Source organism: Topomyia yanbarensis, chromosome 1 (assembly GCF_030247195.1).
Source record: "Topomyia yanbarensis strain Yona2022 chromosome 1, ASM3024719v1, whole genome shotgun sequence".
In the NCBI taxonomy this organism is placed as follows: domain Eukaryota; kingdom Metazoa; phylum Arthropoda; class Insecta; order Diptera; family Culicidae; genus Topomyia; species Topomyia yanbarensis.
Window position 1 is genome coordinate 173,214,062 of NC_080670.1, and position 22,552 is coordinate 173,236,613.

At 35.6% G+C, this 22,552-nt stretch overlaps 1 long non-coding RNA gene and 1 pseudogene across 1 annotated transcript; both read left to right on the forward strand.

Moving 5' to 3' along the window:
- Positions 1-7,961: 7,961 nt before the first annotated feature.
- Positions 7,962-9,280, forward strand: LOC131676092 (nucleolar protein 58-like; annotated as a pseudogene).
- A 9,022-nt stretch (positions 9,281-18,302) lies between these two features.
- Positions 18,303-19,389, forward strand: LOC131676505 (uncharacterized). Its single transcript, XR_009303197.1, has 3 exons — positions 18,303-18,384; positions 18,441-18,706; positions 19,237-19,389. It is a non-coding gene; the product is annotated as an uncharacterized LOC131676505 (long non-coding RNA).
- The last annotated feature ends 3,163 nt before the right edge of the window (positions 19,390-22,552 follow it).

Sequence of the window (22,552 nt, forward strand, 5' to 3'; positions counted from 1 at the left end):
AATTTGGCGAAAGTGAGTGGAATTTGTATTCTTTAGGTATTGAAAAGCTAGATGCCTATAGCACATTATCTCTGACAGATGCTGGTTCTTTTACATTATGTTCGGACTAGGGTTGTGGTACCGGTAATACCGGTACCGAAAATCCCGGGAATACCGACCCATTTTTGGTACCGTAATACCGGTACTGAACCAAAGCCAGTACCGGTATTTTCGGTACTATACAATTTTTTATGACAAATATGTTAACTCTACAGGGGGATCTGGTTCAAAATATCGGTCTGCAAGATAACATTTAATTATATTAATTTTCGTTCTAGATAAATCGTTGAGATATCATCTTTGTGTGGGAATGAGGTGGGGCCATCATCATAATAATTCTATAAGTTAAAGTTTTATTAGCGACATTCTGATTGGTTTCCATTATTCACTCATCTATAAAAGAACGAACAGCGATTTAGTAGCTAACAGTTTTAGACTTGGTGAACTGCTTCAAATGGGGCGATTTTTAATTATTGGTGATCTGAAAATTCAGCAAAACTTCATAGTTTACAGAAAAGCAAGGAGCCTTGATATGCATTAGAGAATAGTAGGCAAACGACATAAAGGTCGAAACCAATTTTCAGAAAAGCAAGAGAGGAAATGCGATTAACCTGCTCGGATTTACTGCCATTCTCGCTTTGATTTACTGTTGTTAACAGGGTTTCATACATTTACCATCTGTTCAAGTCGACGAAAGTCGCACCATTTAGCAGTTATTGATTTGAAAGTGGCCTAGATTTCGAAATAAAAGAATGTGCCCTATACGAAAAATATGTTCTGTGAAATGAGTCTTGCCATTCCGAAGCAATTAAAAACAATAAACATGTTTTTTGATCAGCACAAATGAATCATCTGAGAATAAGATCATCAGTTTGAGCATTCAATTTCAGTTTGAGGCTTTTTTCGAATTTAAAAAAAAATATTCGAGTACCGGTACTTTACCGGTACTACCGGTACTGAGGGCCTCCGTACCGTAGTACCGGTTCTCGCCAAAAAGGGTCGGTACTGCGAACCCTAGTTCGGACGTGTCGCATCCCAACGAAACAACTGTTTGTATTTATGAGTTATACTAATTTTAGTATTTCAATAGCGTTCGTTTTTTCTTCCTAATCGATTCTCTATCGCATCAGTTTACATTTTCGTGTTATATTATTTTTACCAACCTGACAATTCTCATCACATTGCACAAATCCGAAATTTTCACTTTATTTCAACCGTTGCACATATCAATTTTCAATCAATTTATTATTCAAAATAACTCTTTTTCGCTGTTCACTTTGTCAATATTTGTTTTATTTTTTATTGTCTTGCCTATGACCTACTACCGGATTTTTATATTATTTATTTACATCCATCATAATATTAAAGTCTATATTAAAAAGTCGCGCCGACTGTCAGCAGTCGGTGTAATGTTTTCTCGATGTATCGTAAGTCGTCTTCACAACGGGCGGCGCTCACTGTCGGGTGTACTTGAATCACTTGAATAGTGCGTACACAGGTGACAGAAATGGCTGGTGGGCGAAAAGTTAACTTTTTTACATACTTTGATGGTAGTAGGTAAGACATTTGAAGTTAAAATTTTACTAATTATCAAAACTTGTATCATTGCATGAAGATTAGTAATTAGTATCACTAAATATTATTATCCCCACATTTAAATTGAAACATTCTTCATTTGAGTATTTTTGGTTATAACCATTTTTCATCACTTTTCCTAACACATGGAGCGGGACAAGGGACGGAGACATCATGCAACAACCATTAATTAAAGCTTTAATTTTAATGGATTCAGGTTCGATAGACTAAACACAATCAAACCGCTCCCGGTCAGCCAACAACCTCTACGATTATTCGGAAGCAACAAGCGAAAGTTCACTCACATCAAAATCTGCTGGCAAAACTTTTGGGGTAAGCCAAATATCACGAACTATTTTCGAACTGGAAAGAGAAAGAACATTGTTTTATTCTTCCATAGGAACAAAGAATATGTCGGTAGTGAATATTTGACATGAAGTGCTGCGTTATAAAATGGACCAAGACTGGAGAAAAAACATCGACTTGCTTTTGGAGCCTGGAATACATCGACACTCAATTTCGAACACAATCCTCCTACCGTAAGATTTAAATATCCCACACATCAGCAAATCGGGATTCCGTCGCTCGGAAACAAACAAAAAATAACGAACGAGAGGTAAGCAGAATAAATAGATCTAAATTAATTACAAGCTTATTTTCAAATTATTTCAACTATCAAATCAATCACAGAGCGTACGATGTTAATCAATTATGTTTGCTTTCCCCGTCACGGACAGGACCGGCCGGTGACCGCGCATGAATAGTCGTCCGCTTTCCATTTTAGCCGCGTCCCACCGGACCGATCGGCGGAGTTCAGCTCGCTTCGCAGCAATCGCGAAAGAGACAGTAGGTGGCACTCCAGGGAGCCGAACCTGGCGGGTGGTATAAAGTGGTGGTGCCGAATTTCTACCGGATTTATCATCGGTGACCGGCAGGGTGTTGATTCTTGGTCCCATGGGACAGGCGGCGTTTTTAGGACAAATTCATATGCTCGTGCAGCGGTGATCTTTTACGTGGTCTAAATTTGTTACCATTGTTGAGCGGGAAGAGATAATATAAATAATTCGATTGAAAAGAAAGTCTCCAAGACAATATTGAAAAAACGCGATTTAGTAGAACAGTACAAATCGGCCACTAGAGCGGGCGTTCCGCTGCATTGTGTTTAGCCAAATAAAGGACGATTCAGACGATACATCAGCTTCCGTCAACGTCAACGGAACATCACCGTTCCGTCAGAATAAGTTACATGCATTTAAATGTAGGCATTGACACACAACATGAACAGCACGGAACGTTTTGACGTACGGCACGTGTGAACGGGCGCCAGAGAAAAGTATTTAACTTATCCTGACGGAACGGTGACTTTCCGTTGACGGAAGCTGATGTATCGTCTGAGTCACGCTTAAATGCTTACCGAAAATTTCATTGTAGACAGCTTTCATTCGCGAACACGGCCACTAAATATTAAACTAAACAACGCTCTGCAAAATGCTTTCAAAATTGCAAATGGCGGCGGTTTGACAGTAATTTTTCATTATCGAATTTGCCGAAATTCAGTAATGAACAGTAACTTTTACCATTCTTTCGGTATTTTTTTACCGGATAAGGAAATAATGCGGTATTACTGTACGATTTGCACTTTTAATTACAGATTTTGGTAAAATTATTTGTATTCAACAATACAAGTTTGACATATATTCTGCCAAATAAACCATGTTTATCGTAAATCAGTTATCTATCGATCTTTATCGAAATTTTGGTCAGAAAAATTACCGAACAGCGAAATTCAATTTGAGTGTGCAAGAGGGAAAAATGAAAAATATGAAAAGAAAAAGGAAACGTAAAGATAAAGTAAAATAGTAAAACGATAAAGGAAAAGAAAAATGTAAAAAAGGGGAAAGAAATGGAAAATGCAAAAGGAAAGAGGTATAAGGACATATACCTACAAAGGAATCGGGAAAATTATTTGAATATAAAAACGAGAAGAACACACAAACCAAAAATTTAAAATGAAGGGTACAGAAAAACAATAAAAATTACTAGAATGCAAAAAAAGAAAAGAGAAGAGATGTATAGATACGTTAGATTCCTCTAAAGCTAGGTTTCAGAGCAAAATTTAAAAAATATTTTTTTTTTTATTTTTGCTTACTTTGCATCTTCAATGTATGAAAACTTTGACTTTTCAATGTATGACTCGAATTTGACTTGGTTCGTTTGCTAGAAAATTTGAATGATTCGTCAGCTTGGCGAAAAAACCGTTTCGGTGACTGATAAAATCGTGTTTGTTGTTTGTTGTTCATTTTCTCGCTCTTCTATTTTTTATTTCTTTGTTCTTTTTATTTATTTTGCTTTTCTCTTCTCTTTCTCGTTTTTCGCCTTTTATTTACAGTGATAAAAAGGCGAAAAACGAGAAAGAGAAGAGAAAAGCAAAATAAATAAAAAGAACAAAAAAATAAAAATCAGAAGTGCGAGAAAATGAACAACAAACAACAAAAAACAAACAACAAACAATAAACAATAAACAACAAACAACAAACAACAAACAACAAACAACAAACAACAAACAACAAACAACAAACAACAAACAACAAACAACAAACAACAAACAACAAACAACAAACAACAAACAACAAACAACAAACAACAAACAACAAACAACAAACAACAAACAACAAACAACAAACAACAAACAACAAACAACAAACAACAAACAACAAACAACAAACAACAAACAACAAACAACAAACAACAAACAAACAACAAACAACAAACAACAAACAACAAACAACAAACAACAAACAACAAACAACAAACAACAAACAACAAACAACAAACAACAAACAACAAACAACAAACAACAAACAACAAACAACAAACAACAAACAACAAACAACAAACAACAAACAACAAACAACAAACAACAAACAACAAACAACAAACAACAAACAACAAACAAAAAACAACAAACAACAAACAAGGCAAAAAAGAAAAAAATGAACCAAAAATAACTAAAACAAGAAAATAGGAATAAAAAATGCAAAAACGAAAAAGAAACCCAAAAATACACAAAGAAAATGAAAAAAAAATAAAAAATGGAACCAAAACACAAAAATACAAGAAAAAAATAGAAAAATAATAATAATAACAAGAAGACAAATATATAAAAATTAAGCAAAAAATAGAACAGCAAGAAAACAAAAATATCAAAAAGTAGCAAAAAACATAAAAAAAATGCCAAACCAAAATACAAAACCAAGTCAAGAAAATTAGAAAGAAAAACGCATCAGAAAAACTAAATTCAAAATACAAAACAAGCAAAAAATACACAAGCAAAACAAAACCAAGAAATAATATGAGGACAAAATATCCCAAAAAATAGCAATCAGAGCAATTTAAAAGGAAAACCGAAAGATTTTAAATGGAAAACGCAAGTTGAAAAATAGTAAAAAAGAAGAGCGAGAAACTGAAAACTAAAAACCATAAACTAAAACTAAACACTAAAATAAAAATAAAAACCAAAAATCCAGAAGCTTAAAAGCAAAAACGCTAAAAATCTAAAAACTAAAAGGCTAAAAAGCCACAAAGCTAAAAAACTAAAAGCTAAAAACCCAAAGAGCTAAAAGGCTAAAAATCTACGAAGCAATAAACCTGAAAACCTAAAAGGCTAAAAATCTAAAAGGCTAAAAAAACTAAAAAGCCTAAAAGCTAAAGAGCTATATAGTTGAAAAGCTAATAAACTAAAAAGCTAAAAACCAAAAAGCTAAAAGGTGATAGAGTAAAACACTAAAACAATAAAACGTTAAAACAGCAAAACGTTAAAACAGGAAAACAGCAAAAAGGAAAAAGGAAACGCTTGAAGAAAATGGAAAAAGAGGAAAAGAAAAATGCAAACGCTTAAAGAAAAATGTTAAAGAGAAAAGAAATTAGAAAACAGGTAAGAGAGAAAAGGAAAAAAATAGAAAAGAGGCAATAAAAAAGAGCAATATAAAGAAAGAAAAATAAACCGAAAAAAGAAAACAGCAGAACAAAAGGAAAAATTTAAATAGGAACAAAGAGAAAGAAAAAAGAAAAACGAAAGAGAAAATTAAGAAGAGTAAAAAAGAAAAGAAAAGACAAAAAAGCAGAAAGAAAACTTGAAATTAGGAAAAAAATGATTCAAAAATGCGAAAGTAAATCTGAAAACAAGTAAAGAGAAGACGAGAAAGGAAAAAATAAAATATAACAAAAGAAAATGTAAAGGAAAGAAAAAGGGATAAGGAAACATTAAAATACAAAAAAAAAGAACAATCGAGATAGGAAAAATGAAGAGTCGAAAAAGAAATTAAAAAACGAAAAGAGAAAACAGAGAAAATGGTGTGTGGGAGAAGGGTTAATGTGAATAAAATTGACATTAGATGAACAAAAAAAACACGAAACAAAAAATTTTAAAATTTTTATTGACAACACAAAGAAAAAAATTACACGAAAGGGTGAAATAATGCTTGCATTTAACAAAAAGAAAAACAATTCCTGAAAAGTACGATTAGACTAAACCAAATTAGTACTCCTAAAATATAATTGTAATTAACACCACTTTTCCCTCCTTTTATAATAAACTTCAAATATTCCTTTTACCTGTTCTTAGTTCCAATGTAAAAATAATTGCACAGCTGATCTACAAGAAAACAAAGAAGAAAGCAAAAGTGAAAAAAGAAAAAGGAGAGGAGAAAAATATGGACAAAATAGAAAAAGGAGAAAAATAAAAAGAACAATGAAACAGAGAAAGGAAGGGAAAAAAGCAAAAAGACAAACGAGAAAAGAAGATAGAAAAGAAAAGAATGAAAAAGAAATGAAAGAGAAAAATGTGAAAAGAAAGAATAGGAAAAAGGAATAAAGAAATAAAGGAAAAATAGGCACAAAGGAAAGGATGTAATATAAAAAAATCAAAGAGAAAAGACAAACGTAATGGAACAACAATAGAAAAAGTGGAGAGGAATATTTTAAACAGAAAAAATAAGAAAGGAATAGAAAAAGCAAAAAACAAAAAAAAACAGAAGGAAAAAAATTAATGAAGTAAGAAGAGAGAGAAATACGAAAGGAAAAACATAAGAAATAAAAAAGGAACAATATGGAAAATATGAAAAGAAAATGAAAAAGAAAGAAAGAAGCAAAAAGCAAAAATTCGCATAAAAAAATTAAGTGTGAAAATAAAAGAACAGAAAAAAGTGGAGCTTCATGCCCCTTGTTCTGTGTCATTCTCATGAAAACAAGAAAAAAGCGAAAAAGAAAAACGAATGAGTTAAAACGAAAACATGAATAAAATTTAGACAAAAAAATAAAGCTAAAAGAAGAAAAAACAAATGTGCAGAAAATTAAACCTAAAAGCAAGAGTGAAAGTGATAGTGAAAAAAGAAAAATAGGAAATATAACAAAAAGGGTAAAAGGCAAATGGAAAACAAAAAGCGCAAAAACAAAGCAATAGGAAAAATGAAAAGGGAAGAATTAAAATAGGTTATAAAAACGGTGGAGAGAAAAAGAACAAAAAATATTAAAAACATATTTTGGAAAAGGGTTTATGTGAAAATAATATATATATTGAAAGAACAAAAAACTAAACAAGAAAAAAAGGAATAAAATATTGAAAAATATGAAACCAAACCAAAAATAAAAATTTAAAAAAAAGTTAAATTTTGTTTTAAAATACTTGCATTTAATAGCAAGAAAAATAACAGAGGAAATGTAAAAAATGCTAAACAAAATTACTACTTCAAAAATATAGTTGTAATTGACTTCAAATTTAATAAAGTTCATAGACATGGTGAGAAAAAAGAAAAGAAAAGAAAAACAAAAAAAAACAAAAGAAAATGACAAGAGACAAAAGGCAAAACAAGACAAAAGACAAATGACAAATGACAAAAGACAAAAGACAAAAGGCAAAAGACAAAAGACAAAGGACAAAAGACAAAAGACGAAAGACGAAAGACGAAAGACGAAAGACGAAAGACGAAAGACGAAAGACGAAAGACGAAAAACGAAAGACGAAAGTCGAAAGACGAAAGACGAAAGACGAAAAACGAAAGACGAAAGACGAAAGTCGAAAGACGAAAAACGAAAGACGAAAGACGAAAGTCGAAAGACGAAAGACGAAAGACGAAAGACGAAAGACGAAAGACGAAAGACGAAAGACGAAAGACGAAAGACGAAAGACGAAAGACGAAAGACGAAAGACGAAAGACGAAAGACGAAAGACGAAAGACGAAAGACGAAAGACGAAAGACGAAAGACAAAAGACGAAAGACAAAAGACAAAAGACGAAAGACGAAAGACGAAAGACGAAAGACGAAAGACGAAAGACGAAAGACGAAAGACAAAAGACGAAAGACGAAAGACAAAAGACAAGAGATAAAAGACAAGCGACAAGAAAATGAAAATAAAAACAGAAAAAGGAAAGAAAAAAAGCAGAAACATAAGCGAGAAAATAAGATAGAAAAGAAAAGAAGAAGGAAGAAATGAAAGAGAAAAATGTGAAAAGAAAAAAACGGGAAAAAGGAAAAGGAATAAAGAAAAGGAAAATAGGCACAAAGGAAAAGATGTTATATAAAAAATCAAAGAGAAAAGAGAAACAAAATGGAATAATAATAGAAAAAGGGGAGAGACAAATTTAAAACAGAGAAAATAAGAAAGGAAAAAACAAAGAAAAAATTAAAAGGAAAAACAGAAGGAAAAAAATCGAAGAAATAGGGAGAGAGAGAAATACAAAAAAGCAGAAGAAATAAAAAAGTAACAAACCGGAACATATGAAAAGAAAAAGGAAAAATAGAAAGAAAAAAGGCAAAAACTCGCATAAAGAAAAAGAAAAAAGTTACAAAACAAATGTGAAATGAAAAAAATTACGAAAGAAAATAAAAGAACACAGAAAGAAACAGAAAAAGTGGAAGCTTTATGCCGCTTATTCTGTGTTTTTCTCATTAAATTAAGAAAAAACTAAAAAGAAAAACGAAACAGTTAAAACGAAAACATGAGTATAATTGAGAAAACAAATTAAAAAAAAGAAAGAAGAAAAAACATATGTGTAGAAAATTAAACCTAAAAGCAAGAGTGAAAGTGAAAAATAAAAAAACAGGAAACATGACAAAAAAGGTAAAAGGAAAATTGATAAATGATAACAGAAAACAACAAGCGCAAAAACAAAGCAATAGGAAAAATGAAACGGGAAGAATTAAAATAGGAAATAAAAACGGCGGTAAGAAAAAGAACAAAAAAGTATAAAAAACAGATTGGGGAAAAGGGTTAAAGTGAAAAAAAGGAATAAAATATTGGAAAATTTGTAAGAGAAGACCAAAACAAAAATTAACAAAAAAAAGTGAAGTTTTGTTTTAAATACTTGTATTTAATAACAAGGAAATGTAGAAAATGCTAAACAAAATTACTAGCTCAAAAATGTAGTTGTAGTTGACTCCCAAGTTTAATAAAGTTCAAAGACATGGTGAGAAAAAAGAAAAGGAGAAGAAAAAACAAAGAAAAAGAGACAAAAGACAAAAGAAAGAAGGGACGAGAGACAAGAAAAGAAAAAAAGAATGTAGAAAACAGAAAAGTGAAAAGAAAAAAAGAAAAGAAAAGAAAAAATCGAAAACAAAATAGAAAACAAAAAAAGAAGAAAGAGAAGAGACAAAAGAAAAAAGCCTGAAAAGAAAGGAGAAAGTAGGAAGCGAAAAGAAAAAACAGAAAGAAGGAAAGCGAACAGAAGGCTAGGCTAAGGAGGAACAAAGAAAAAAAGAAAACGTAAAATTGAAAGAGGAAACAAAGCTAATTGAAAATAATAACAAGTAAAAGGCCAAAAAATGCAATAGAAATAAATTAAATCGAGAAAACAATTAAAAGAGGTTAAAAAAGAAATATTTTTTCAGTAAATTTACATTTGCACAAGCCGTACAGCCCGCTACAGCGACGCATCACTACAGTTCTTACCAGAACGACAGCCAAACCGAGTACATTTTTCCGTACAGCATTAGAATACATTTTTGTTTTGCTGCTGTACTACGACTGCTCGGTGAGAGTGTGGCGTAGTAAAGTTTGTTCTCTCGCTTTGTACACTGTTCCCTGCATAGTCAAAGGGAGAGGCCCGCACACGAAAGCGTTGATGCCGGTCGCGGCTTAAACGAATCGCATTCATTGTCGTCGTTTGTAATTAAAAATATTGAATAGACTAAAAATATTAAAAAGTGTAAAATAAGGAAAGAGAAGCTGTACCGCTCGCGTCTGGTGGCTGTACTGAGGGCAGTATTTTTTTGTCGTGTTACTACTTTGCTTACAGACTGCCGTACAGCGCTGGACGTCCTGCACTAGCGAACGACAGCAGCGTCGTACGACAAATGAGAATGTAGTCAGAAAAATTACAGCCGCAGAAAAGGTAGGCATTTTGCCTCCTTGCTTATCACACTTGATAAGCATATATAAGTGCACAATTGTTATTTAAAATGCAAATCATATTCGTTATAAGAAGCGATCCGTCATAATGCGAATCTTATAGAACTTTCCAATATTCGATTTCATACTGATTCATGGTTCCCACTTTGCTAGTGTACCCAAGCTAAAACACCCCACCCGTCAAGTGGAAATAAAGTGTAACAAAGCGAGAAAACACCCGCGCGTCTCGTTGACATTTTGTAAAGCAGAAATTCGCAATTAGGATTTTTCTCGACATCACGATGCAAACCTCCATCGCTTCGAAGCGTAGAGAAGCTGTTTGGTAACTTTTTGGCAGTTCCATGCAAAACAAAAATCAGAAAATACAATTTCGAAAACTGCACAGCGAGAAATGAAAAACTACAACGTGAGCATCGAGCGTGAACGGAGAATCTTGGGAGCCAAAAAAAAGTAGCATTGCTGATTGGGGTGGATTTCTTGAGTTGAGAATTTTAATCTCGCGTCAAGGGGTTAGCAAAGTGCATCGTTGAAGAACTTCGCAAAGTCTTATTTGGGATGCATATACATTTCATATCCCTATGAAAGAGCACTCGAAACTATGCTAGGGAATTCGTTTTTTTGCATATTAAATGTACAGCCACTTTCATCTTCGACAACCAACTTATTGTGTTCGAGGGTACCATGGGGTAAGTTAAGCAAATAGTTTACTTTGTTCCGCTCACCTTTTTCCTAAAATGTTTGAAATTTTGGCTGCGGTTGTCATTTCCTGTATTGAATGCCGGATACGAAAGAGTTAGATATGTAAAGGATACATTTCTGTTGATCCTACGGCTTGTATTGGATTTTTTTCCAACTTCAAGTCGGATAAAACCAATTATCATCTCTAACCCCATGTGTAGGTTTGGGAATCGAACACAGGTAGGCTACGTACAAGGCAATCGATTTACCACCTACGCTATCTCCGCTCCTAAAAACTATCAATTTTCGTTCAACATCTACACTTACCCGAGTCAACCACTGACGAAAATTACTTTTATTTGGCAGGCGAAACAAAGGGCTCAGAGTAAGTTATTACTTGAGTTCCTTGGGAAATGCTGTGCACACCAACTGTACCTAAATTCGTGGTGAAGTGTAAGTCAGTGCTTTCGGGTGGTTGAGATGGTTCCATCAGGACTGGGTTTCCCAGAAGGCAAGTGGTACGGTTCGTTTCATGTCAAATAAAACACTGATAGTGATGAGGGGAACAACGTGACCGCGTTTAATAATTGCTTTCGCTGCAGAATTTTTAGTCTTTATTTTTCTATTTTGGTTCATGATATGAATGCAACCACGTACCCAGAAATGGTTACTTGAGGAAAAAATTTGGCGTTTTCCTCTATGTCAGTAGAATATTTCCACTGATTGGAGATAGACAGTTTATTGCTTGCTCACGTCACGTCAATTTCACGTGTTTAAGTTTTTTATCATCAATTATAGCAAGGTAAAACGAGATTTTTAAAATTTACGGAAATTTACAATCAAAGTATTGCTACGGGACAACCATCGACAGTGAAACATCTGAGTTTTAAAAAAAATCAAATTCATGCAATCGTCCAACTAACTTAGAAAACACCCAACCATTCCATCATCACCCACTTCACAAAGCCGCACTTTTCCCCGCTCCAGTTCCAATGGAGAATTTTGTTCCATCAGATAGCTTTTTTGTGGCTTGTTGTCTGCTGCTTGCTTAACCCTCTAATTAGCACTTGAAAGGTTGCTCGTAGTTCAGCTTCTCTCTGCTATCTCTGTTACTCCGATGCTGGTTTCGCTCGCTCGGTCGGCGACCCGGTCGGGTACAACTGGGATTCGAACTTCCGATTCAACCTTCGTCCAACTTTTGCTCCCTTATCTCTCGGCTGCCAGGCAGCAGGGAGAAACTACCACTAGTTGCAAAGTTAAAACGGTGGAATGCAAAACCGTTCCCGGTCGGTTGTACTCTTGCTGAGCTGCTTGCTGGAAGCCAACCGGCCAGCCGGCAGTTCGTCCGTCCGTCCGGGGATCATCAAAAGGATTATTCGGCGCTTGGTTCGTGGCGGGGTTGGGCAAGAGAGCAGGAGTTGCTTTTTTACACCCGAAAGGTCGCCGGTCCATTATCGCTTCTTCTGATTAATTTAAAATTAATTTCAGGTTAATGAAAAATTAAATAGCTTCGAGTCGTTGATAGGGGTGTAGGAATGATTAAACAGCAGGCGAGATGGCATGGGGTTGTGGTCACTTGCTTTGCTTGGAAGTGGGATATTGAAAATAGGAATCATTTGTTTATTACTGTAAACATTCGTTGAACTTTCGAACTTTGTAATAAATAATAAAAACTGCTTTTTTAATTGTTATCAACCGAGCATACAATTCAAGAGTACTTATTCAAAAGGTCCTAAGTGACATTGAGCTCAAACTGAGAAAAACGAGGCTGAAGTTTCATGGACCTACAACAAATCCCTATTAGGGAATAAATATCTGTTTTGATGGAACAATTATGCCAATATGATCTAAGGACTATGCTCTTTAGGTAAATAATACTAAAAACATGAAATGTTTAGTGCTAATGTAGTTTTTAAGCGCTTTAGAATGAAGCGTCCTTTTGAAAATTATTGGACCTTTCACATAGGTCTTTTTTCGGGCCTAAGAATCATACGACGCTGCACATAAGGCTTTATTCAGCAAAGGTAGCTCTTACGACGAATATTGAATTTCTTCAAAGTTTTCGACAAAATGAGCACCGGAATACGAATGTTCTTCATTACTATAGTAAATAGTTGCACTGGATTTAACAGAAGTCTTACAGAAAAAAATTGCGGGAAACTTTAGTTTATATTAACAAACCATTGACTGGAAGTGGTTAAAACCAATGAATGTCATGTTATTTTAGAATAACTAAGTTTTCCAATTATCATTTAATTTATTATGCTTTCTAAATTCAACTTCGAAAATAGGTCACATGAACAGAAGAAAATAATATCTTTTATTTTGATGCTTAGGACGTTTTTACTAGGTACCTAAGTGCAGTGGGAAAAACATAGAATGAAATGAATCTTGCGTCGTTTTTGCATGGCGCCTATGAACAGTTGTAGAGGTTTTTAAATGTTTCACGCATAGGTCCTTTCAATTTAAAAGGTCTCAAGTGCAAAATTTCAAAATATGATCATGAAAACTTTGCGACTTTTTATATAATGTTTGTTATTTTGATAAATACTGGGTATAATGAATCCTGGTTTTCGGTATTCGTTAGCTATGTTGTAATCACATGCTGTGCTGCAAATAACTCAGTTTGTTTACATTTGTCACTAAGGACCATTTGAATCAGCACTCTTGAATTAGGAAAGGCACTGTAGAATGAGGATTAACGATAATGGAAAAGCATTGGATCCACATACGCCAGACAAGCGAGTGACGGATCCAACTTCAAAAATTCAAAATCAATTCTCAGCGTAATTGGAAAAATCTCGGCGGCATAAAAAATGCCTTCGGATTGATTAAATGTCCTTGTATGTCATACCTTCAAGATGGAACACAACTATCGAGATATCACAATCATGAATACTGTCTACAAGATACTCTCCCGTGTAGCAGTTGAGAAGGAGTTCAGCTACGTACTAGGGGCAGATCACTTGTGACGTATTTTTAAAAATCAGCGGAATTAAATGCAATTCTTTCCATATAAATTCATAAGATATTTTGCGTTGCGTGTAAGACGTCAAAACCCTACAAAAAACTAGCCCTAAATTCAACAAAACGTCGAACAAAGCTGATCAGCGTAGGACGTTTGTTAAACAAACTTTTCCGAAAGGGCGTGCAAAGTTGTTGCAAAAATGGAAATTAAATGCATTTTTTAAAATTTGATGCAAATTTGTTACTAATTCTGTTGAGACAGATGTCTTCCGTTTAATTCCACTACACACGGAAAACCCGGCAATCACAAAAAACGAATATTGCAATTTTTGATTTTCTTCTTGACTGTTTCAACTAAAAATTTGCTAGTTCAACTAACTGTTTTGTTGATTTTCGCATTACCAATTGTTGAAAAAAAATGTTGTTTTTGGAAGCTGTCAGTTACCTAAAATAAAGACAGCAAGAAGGAGAACAAAAATTGAAATACAAATTTAACCATTTCTTTAGTTAAAAAGATATGTCAGTTTGCTCGCAATGTTAATTTTCTAAAAATTGAGCTAACATGGGAGTGGTTGACACTGAAGTTAAAATTTATTATTGAGTTGTAAAACCTTGAAATGAGTTTCCATACACTGCTTTTGATGCGAAACTTAAACAGGTAACTTTTATTTTTCGATTTATGCCAATAACCTTACCGTATTCATTATAAACTCAAGTCGACAGTGTATCACTAGACTAAACCACATTTCGTTGTGGATCTTGAGTGAAGTGACCAGATGATTTCAAGACGAATGCGGGACGTACTCAAGAAACGTATTAGTGCTGCACGTTTCCCAAATATTTGCACAACTTGTGTGAGACTGAGCAATTTTTCGTAAGGATTCATGACCTGGCACATATTAAAAGTCGAAAAGAACACCGTGACATTCACAATAAATTGTTAAAATTTGCACATTCCCCACAAAGTTCGGAGATTGGGCTGATCAAAGCATTGATGAGTATTTTGAACAACATAAATGTACAATATGGATATCTTGGAATAATCTTCAGCATTTTGGTAAATGCGGGACACTTTCCGGGACGTTTTAAAATACGGGACAATACCTTAAAATCCGGGACTGTCCCGCCTAATCCTGGATGTCTGGTCACTTTAATCTTGACCTTTTAAACTTATTTGCGTGCATGACTACATGGCTGGGTGAAACTATTCTACCCACACTGGCATTTGAAAACGCAAACTGTTTTCATATTATTTCATTTTGGTCTTTTTCCTGGAAAAAAATACCAAAATTATATCGCGTATGCGACTGGAAGTTCAATGAATATTACCTATTCTCTTGTTTCACGCATCGAAAAAACATTTTTATAAACATGCACTGTTCTCACCCAAAATACAGTCGTCACGTATGAAAAATCTTATGATATAATCGCTGTTATTTTATTTTTTCAAAACTTAGGATATCCAGATCAGTTTACAGGTTTGAGACCAAGATGATAAATACAGGGTGGGACCACTGCTAATATTTTATAGTGAATTCAGCAGCGTAGTATTTTATATAGCAGTTTCAAAGTAAAACTGGAACTGAAACAATTACATCCCCATTTTGTCTTTTAATTTGGAATACTTGGTTTTAATATAAACAACTGGCATATGCAGGTTTTGTTTTTCTAGCTTGAAATAAAATACGTTTAGAAATGTGCAATCAACCCAGTTACTTTCGTCTCAAGACGCTGAATCTGCTGTATAAAAACTCTACATCCCATTCTTCAGATTACCATCTACCTGCGTGTCGTTCCAATCGAACACGAGAATTGACAATGGCCTTCGTTTAAGAACGATTCGAAAAGATATCATCTATTTGAATGCTTTTCACAAGTCTCGTACTCGATTGGAATAACACTGACACTACAGATAAATGTTAAACAAAACATTGAGATGTTGAGTCATTTTTCAGAAATTCACCGTCGTTACCTATGTCCTAAAATAATGGACAATAGATAGTTGTGATGGATTAATCATCGTTGAACAAAATATAATTGATGTTTTCTCAATTTCAACTAGCTTTACATCTACAACCAACGGTTCAAAATATATGTTTAATTTAGTTGCGCTTTCCAAGTTCAGCAGCTATAAAATTATGTATAAGATATCCTAAAAAATCGAAGTTTGCAATAACGATTTTTGATGGTTCTGACCTGGAACACTTTGACTACATATAAAAATACATCCCACCTTTATTTAACATCATTGCCTCACACAAAACTCGACGAATGAAGATATTTAAAGTCGATCATCAATATGTCAAGATATCCTCACACGCAAATTTCGCTGGTCAATTCTCTAATGTCCGCCTCATTTTTACCTAGGATCCTAGATTTTTACAAAGATAAACCGATGTTTGGGAAACGTAGCTTTATTCTGAGCAAAGCGAGCACAGCTGAGCAAAATTTTTTCTGAGGTGCCGCCCAGGCGGCAGAGCCGAACATTTGATGCAAAGTACATATGTATAAGGAGAGTGACGACATTTGTCATAGCCCGCTAATTTGAGTTTGGCCAAGAAGTAGATGTATCCATATGATTGTTTAGGGATTTCTCAACATATCTGGCAGATTTATTTGCACATTGCGAGTCGGTATTTCACAGTATGATGCAACGGATATGCATTTATAAACAGTAACAAAATAACTATATGTATACTCTAAACTATAATAACAATGCGATTATATATTATAATGAATCTAACAAGTACGACTTTCTAAATGCAAAAATATAAACGTCTAATCGTGTATACTTTAGAACGATTTTTCATTTTCCAAACAAATGTAACGCTTGATACTATCGGTCTTACTTGATAATGGTTTTGGCCACATGTTTAACAATTAACTAATCAAAAGGATTAGTCGTTTAAATAGAATATATAGCCACATTCGTCTTTCTACGTATCAAAAAGTGAAAAAGTTCAACTATGTATCTTTAACGTCGGCTACATCGAAAAAGACTGAAACAGTATACAACTTATTGACCAAATTTCACCACTAGGTGGAATAAATCAAATTTTTCCGTAGTAATTACCCAAGCAATCTTGGCACAACGTGCTTCATTTTCTACCGAGAAATTATGACAACCCCACTTACACTTATAGAACACAGTTCGTTAAAACATTTGGATCATAAGGCCTATTTTCGATTTTTTCGATGCAGCTGACGATAAAGATACGTAATTTAATTATTTACACTTTTTTGTACAGAATTAAACAAATAAAAATTTTATAAAATTAATTTATCACGACCGTTTAACTACCTTGATCCCTATTCATTTGCAGAGATAATTGTCAAAAAATTTAACCCATGTGGCTAAATTCACTGCCAAGGAAGATGGATAGTGTCAAACGAAGACGTGTTTACACATTTAAAAAAAAACTATAAAAATAATACTGATGTTTAAAAGGTTAAACATATATATTGTTATATTTAGAAAGATGAGCTCTATCGTTTTATGTAATAAAAGGGTAATTTATTCTTCATTTAATGACCCAATTACGTTAATACTGAATCGAAATTAAGTCAACTATATGCACCCAATTAGAATCCGTCTTGCGCACCTCTACTTCAAGATTGGATTCTGATTGTACTAGAATGACATATTTTGGTTTCACTTTGAATACCGTACAAATGCTTTTGGTACAAAAATGTCACAACCTCTTTTCCTATATCGTGTTCGGGCCTCTTCATAAGCCTTTCTATTTACATTTTTTTTCATAATGATAACAAAATATTTTGCTTCAAAAAAATCGTTCAAGGATATGAATATCGAGATGAAAGCAAACCAATCTTTTTCGACGTGACTTTATTTCTTTAGTTATTGACTTTATTGATAGTCTGAAATCGTACACGGTTAAATAAAACAACCTACAGAATAAGTTCTTTTAACTTACTTTTGAGTTGTGCGTCGCTTTCGCACTTATTAGTGTTGTCAAAAACAAAACGAGAGATTCGACTCAGTCGAGGTCTTCCGTGGAGGAAGGTATTTTTGAGTTGTTTGGGGTATTCTCAAAATTAGGTAAATTCAACTTAAATTTGAGTATAAAAATCCTATCAATGAGTTGTAATTTTTGCCGTGGTTAAATGGAAACTACCTTCAACACGGTTTACCTAATTTTAAGTTCGATACCACGACATTGAGTCAAAGGAACTCAATTTTAGGTAGTTTTTCGTTTGCGTGTAATCGAACTTCAACACCTCCGCCACAGGGCACCAATTAGGCAATCCATTAGACGTTTGTTTGACAATTCAGCGGTGGGTTCTGTCAACAAGTCAACTCCCGCGAACAGAAAAACTCGTCCGACAAACAATTTTGTTAGTCCGATTCGTTTGATGTTGGATCGAATCAACGATATTGTCGGACGTCGCACCCCTCGGAGTAACGTCAGAATAAGTAAACAAGAAATAATCAGCTGATCAGAAACGTCTCATGGATTGCCTAATATGACATTTAAAAATGTACTTTGTTTATATTTTTACAAATTTTGAGTTGAGTCTTCATTTCATCAAGGTTATTTTAGAATTGCTAGGCTTTTTTTCCTTTTCTTTCGTCACTGTAACGTGACAGGCTAAGGCCAGGGATGGCCCATCTCACCCAGATCTCACCTAACTGCCAGGCTTAACCCAAAAACCACTCGAATGGTTCAAAGAGGTTCAACACCTATATGATAAAACCATGTAAGTATACAAAAAAATTCCAGAAAATATTTATTTTTCTCAATTTTCTCCCGCAGTACGTTGTTTTCAATCAACATCCGATCGGTATTGTTTCTAGGCATAAAAACGAGTCACCACACAACATAATTCAACTGACATAACAGATGTGTTCAACATGTAAGATTCTAAATGTGGTCACCAGTACCATTTTCGGAACCCATTCCACCAGACTGGTAGATGCACTTGGCGTCCGCGACAGTTTAACCGGTTATTACTAAGTTAAAATGTGAGTGCCTACGTAGAATTCAGATGGTATTCAGTTGGTGGAGCTTTTTAAAGAAAAGTAAGTTTTCTAAAGCAATACCACAATGCTAAATATTGAGGACTTTCCATGGGATGGTTCTGTTTCGTCAGATAATTGGCATACAGGGTAGTCGGATAACTAGTACGATTCTACTGACGCAATGAATGATTTTGAATATGGATTTGGACACGAATTAGGACAATTAGAAATCAGTTATAATTATTTATAAATTTATGCCATTTCTCTTCGAAGTTTTCATGTCTGTGTTAGTATATTATCTTAAAAAGCACGTGCTGTACTGCCGCTCTACGCATAATTGTCCCATATGTATAGGGAATCCCATAGCACATGGGACAGTTGTGCATATAGCGACAGTGTACTGGCTAGCATATATTTTAACTATCAAATTGTCGTATTTAATTGGCATGTTTCTAACATTTCTGTTACTGACTATCTATTTGTTATAGTATACACTCTTTATATGAAGAACATTCATCATATTGTCTAAGCTCATGCCGCCTTTCTGAAACTGGGTAAACGTATTTTTAACTTATGGTTTTCTCTTACAGATTGTGGCTTGTGGTGCACCGCTTGTACTTGTCCTCGAACAACACATAGCAAAGACACTCGTCGGAGAATATATTCCTACAAATGCAATGTAATAATTGGAAAATAATCATTAAGAGATAATATTACATCTTCACCGATGTATATAAGATATCTGATACTCATAACACATTGGATATTAGGCATTAGCATAGGTAGTTGCTGCCAGTAAATCTACAGGTAATGTACACTACCATTCTATAAATACTAGTTCGATATAAATAGGGCTATTATACTTATTGAAAGTCAATACTATAATAAGCTAGTGTTTTTGAGTTAGAATTTGTGGAATCGTATTCGCAATGAACGGTTATAAACAGTGTAAATCTAGCTTTATATGATCATTACCTAGTGATAGAACACTTTTGAATATATCTAGTAATTGAAATGGCGTCAATAAACTTGTTAGAATATAATTTTGCTTCTTATTTCAGGATAAATCAGCCTTAAAATAAACAAATACATTTGTCGTTTCAACCGGTTGGGAATCAAATTAAAAATAAAATTGATGGAAACAACCAATTTGGTTTTGATTTTCAACTCGCACTGGTTTTAAACTCAACAACCATATTAGTTGTAAGAGTCATTTAATTGGCTGATTCAGATGATGTGTGTCTTTGCTAACTGACTGCATCATATTTTCAACTAAATATTTTAGTTGGTTTAGCCGCTGTTTTGTTGATACAAAAACAAAAACGACAGTTTAGAAAAATCAACCATCGTTTAGCTGTACCAAATTTTAACCAATCGTTTGTAGAACTATAGCTAATAATTTAGTTGCTATGCGATCGAGAGTGTGTCCGCAGAAATAATAATGAATAGTTTTGAATTTTGTAAGAAATTATAGCAAATTTGTTATTTATTCCTAGAGTGATCTGCCCCTAGTCGACGTACCAGGCGGTTATACTGCGACAAATCCTGGATATATTTCGGAAATTTTCATTTTTGGATTTAAAGGCGGTGTACAATTCAGTCGAACGAAACGATAAAACCGAGACAGCAGCTTTAAGGCGGACCTCCTCATCGGTCAGCTGCTCCAGGGGGTTACGAATGTTCGACGTCTAACAAAAATGCTTGATGGTAAACCGATCAATACGCACAATCATCGGCCTACTGCGTACTGGCATCCGCCCATACTTTCCACAGCCAATGATGTGCCTCAAGTGCAGTCACTTCAGTCACGGCAGCCGTTTCTGCCCCAACTCCACCGCTTGTTTGAACTGCAGCCAACATCACAACACATCTAAAGAAAATCCCTGCGGCTCCTCTAGCCCCTGCATCAACTGCGGAAAAAGACACTCGACCCGCTGCTGAAAGTGCCCCAAATTTGTTGAGGAGGACCAGATCACCAAGACCGGAATCGACGAAAACTTGACCTCAGAGGCAAGAGCTCTAGTAACTAAACGGCAGCAAGGTCCCAGCTACGTCAACATTGCCGAAGGAAACACCAAGGATAACGAACGGGACAGCCCCATCTACGAAAAGAGTTAGCAACCCTAAAAAAAGCATGGCCAAACAGAAAAGCGAAGATCAGGACAATTAATCATCTAGAAGATCACACTACTAAACAGCAAACAGATGGCAGACGCCATGGCAGAAGTAACCAAACTACGCAATGCCATGACCGTGCTCCACCAAAAGCCCTCTGTCCACTCCTGGGAGAACACTCCCTCCAACGAAACTATTCCTACTAGAATAAAACCCAAGAAAGGAAAGTTCATTGAACCAGCCCCTTAACCGTAGCCCCGTTGGCCTATCCAATCAACCGGAGCCTAGGAAATCCAACCGCTAGAAAGAGAACTACTAGGAAAGCTAGCACTGATAGATTCAGAAGCCCCAACCCCAAAACTACCCCCGATGTAACGCTGCTTTCGCCGGTCATGGGCTCTACCATGTCCTGGTCTCGCTGCAGCTCAATAGTATCACACAACACGCTATACCAAGAACTTCCACCGGACGTTGTTTACTCGAACCTCATCTCCGAATAATCCCAACAACACTCAACCTAGCAGTCTGGAAACAATTCGAACAACAAGATGAAATCAAACAAACAATCCTCCCGCGTCGACACCGGGGACGTTCCGGGTTCTCACGATGCACCCCCGGCAGCTGTCGGCGCTGGCCCGGAATTTACTCAGGCAAGTACGTCCAACCAAAATGATACAGTCAACTACCGACTGCCCCCAAATCATTTCAGTCAATACCCGCCAGACGGCACTTCGCCGTCAACCTTCGAAATACAGAACAACAATCCCTCACCCGACCCATTGCTTCGGTTAAGAGTAAATAACCAACCTAATACCGAAGAATCGACCCGACCACCGCCACACCAACCATTAGCTCCGCAATCTAAGCCCTGTCGCCGGTTGCTTCTGACACCCAGTTCGGTGCCGCTACAAGAGCAGCGACACGAACGCTGAAAAACGCAACAACTACACCGCATCAGCAGAATCCGTGCACTCAGAATAACAATGGGACAACACTAAGAACAAAACCTGCACACCGTACCGTCGCCCTTACTCGGAGATACTCGATGAGTCCCCGAAGGGTACTGGCGCGGTGAACGCGGGGCTTTCCCGGGTAAGTCCTACCAAACCCGTAATCCGGCCGGTCCCATCTGTTGCATTCTACCTTCTAACAGGGCGCCATGTTACAAAATCAGCAGCATTAACGTCAAATCTCAAAGTCACCGAAGAAAACGTCAATCTCAAAACAGCTCACAACAAATCCTGCTCACCATACATCCAAAAAGTCCCCCTTCCACGCGTCGCCCTCTGATTCGGGAAGTGCCAGAGACATCCAATGAACCCCCGACGGTTATCGGCACGGAGAATCCCAGGTACTTATAACCTCTGAACCCAACTGCTGCCACCCGCTACCTTTTCTACAGAAATCCCAGCAACAGGCCAAAGACCCTCTGAACGCTCACCCGTGGCAAGCTCGTCGCCCCTTGTCCTACCAATTTCCACAAGATCCATCCAAATGGTATCCAGCAGCAGTCCGGCCAGGAATAGCTTCAGTCCCACTGTGGGGATGGAACAAACTGTACACTAGAGTGCCCAGAAAATGATGAATTTTTGAAAACTCAATCGGCCCACCTCTGAGTCGATTCCTAGTCCCACCAGGAGTACTTGCTCCAAATTTGAAGCAAATCGGACAAGTCTAGCTACCGGACCAACGTGCCTGAAGTTTGTATGGGATTTTTCGACAATTTACATGGATAAAACCCACTAACTCGCATTGTCGCCGCTAGGTGGCACTGTATGCATAGTATTGTCA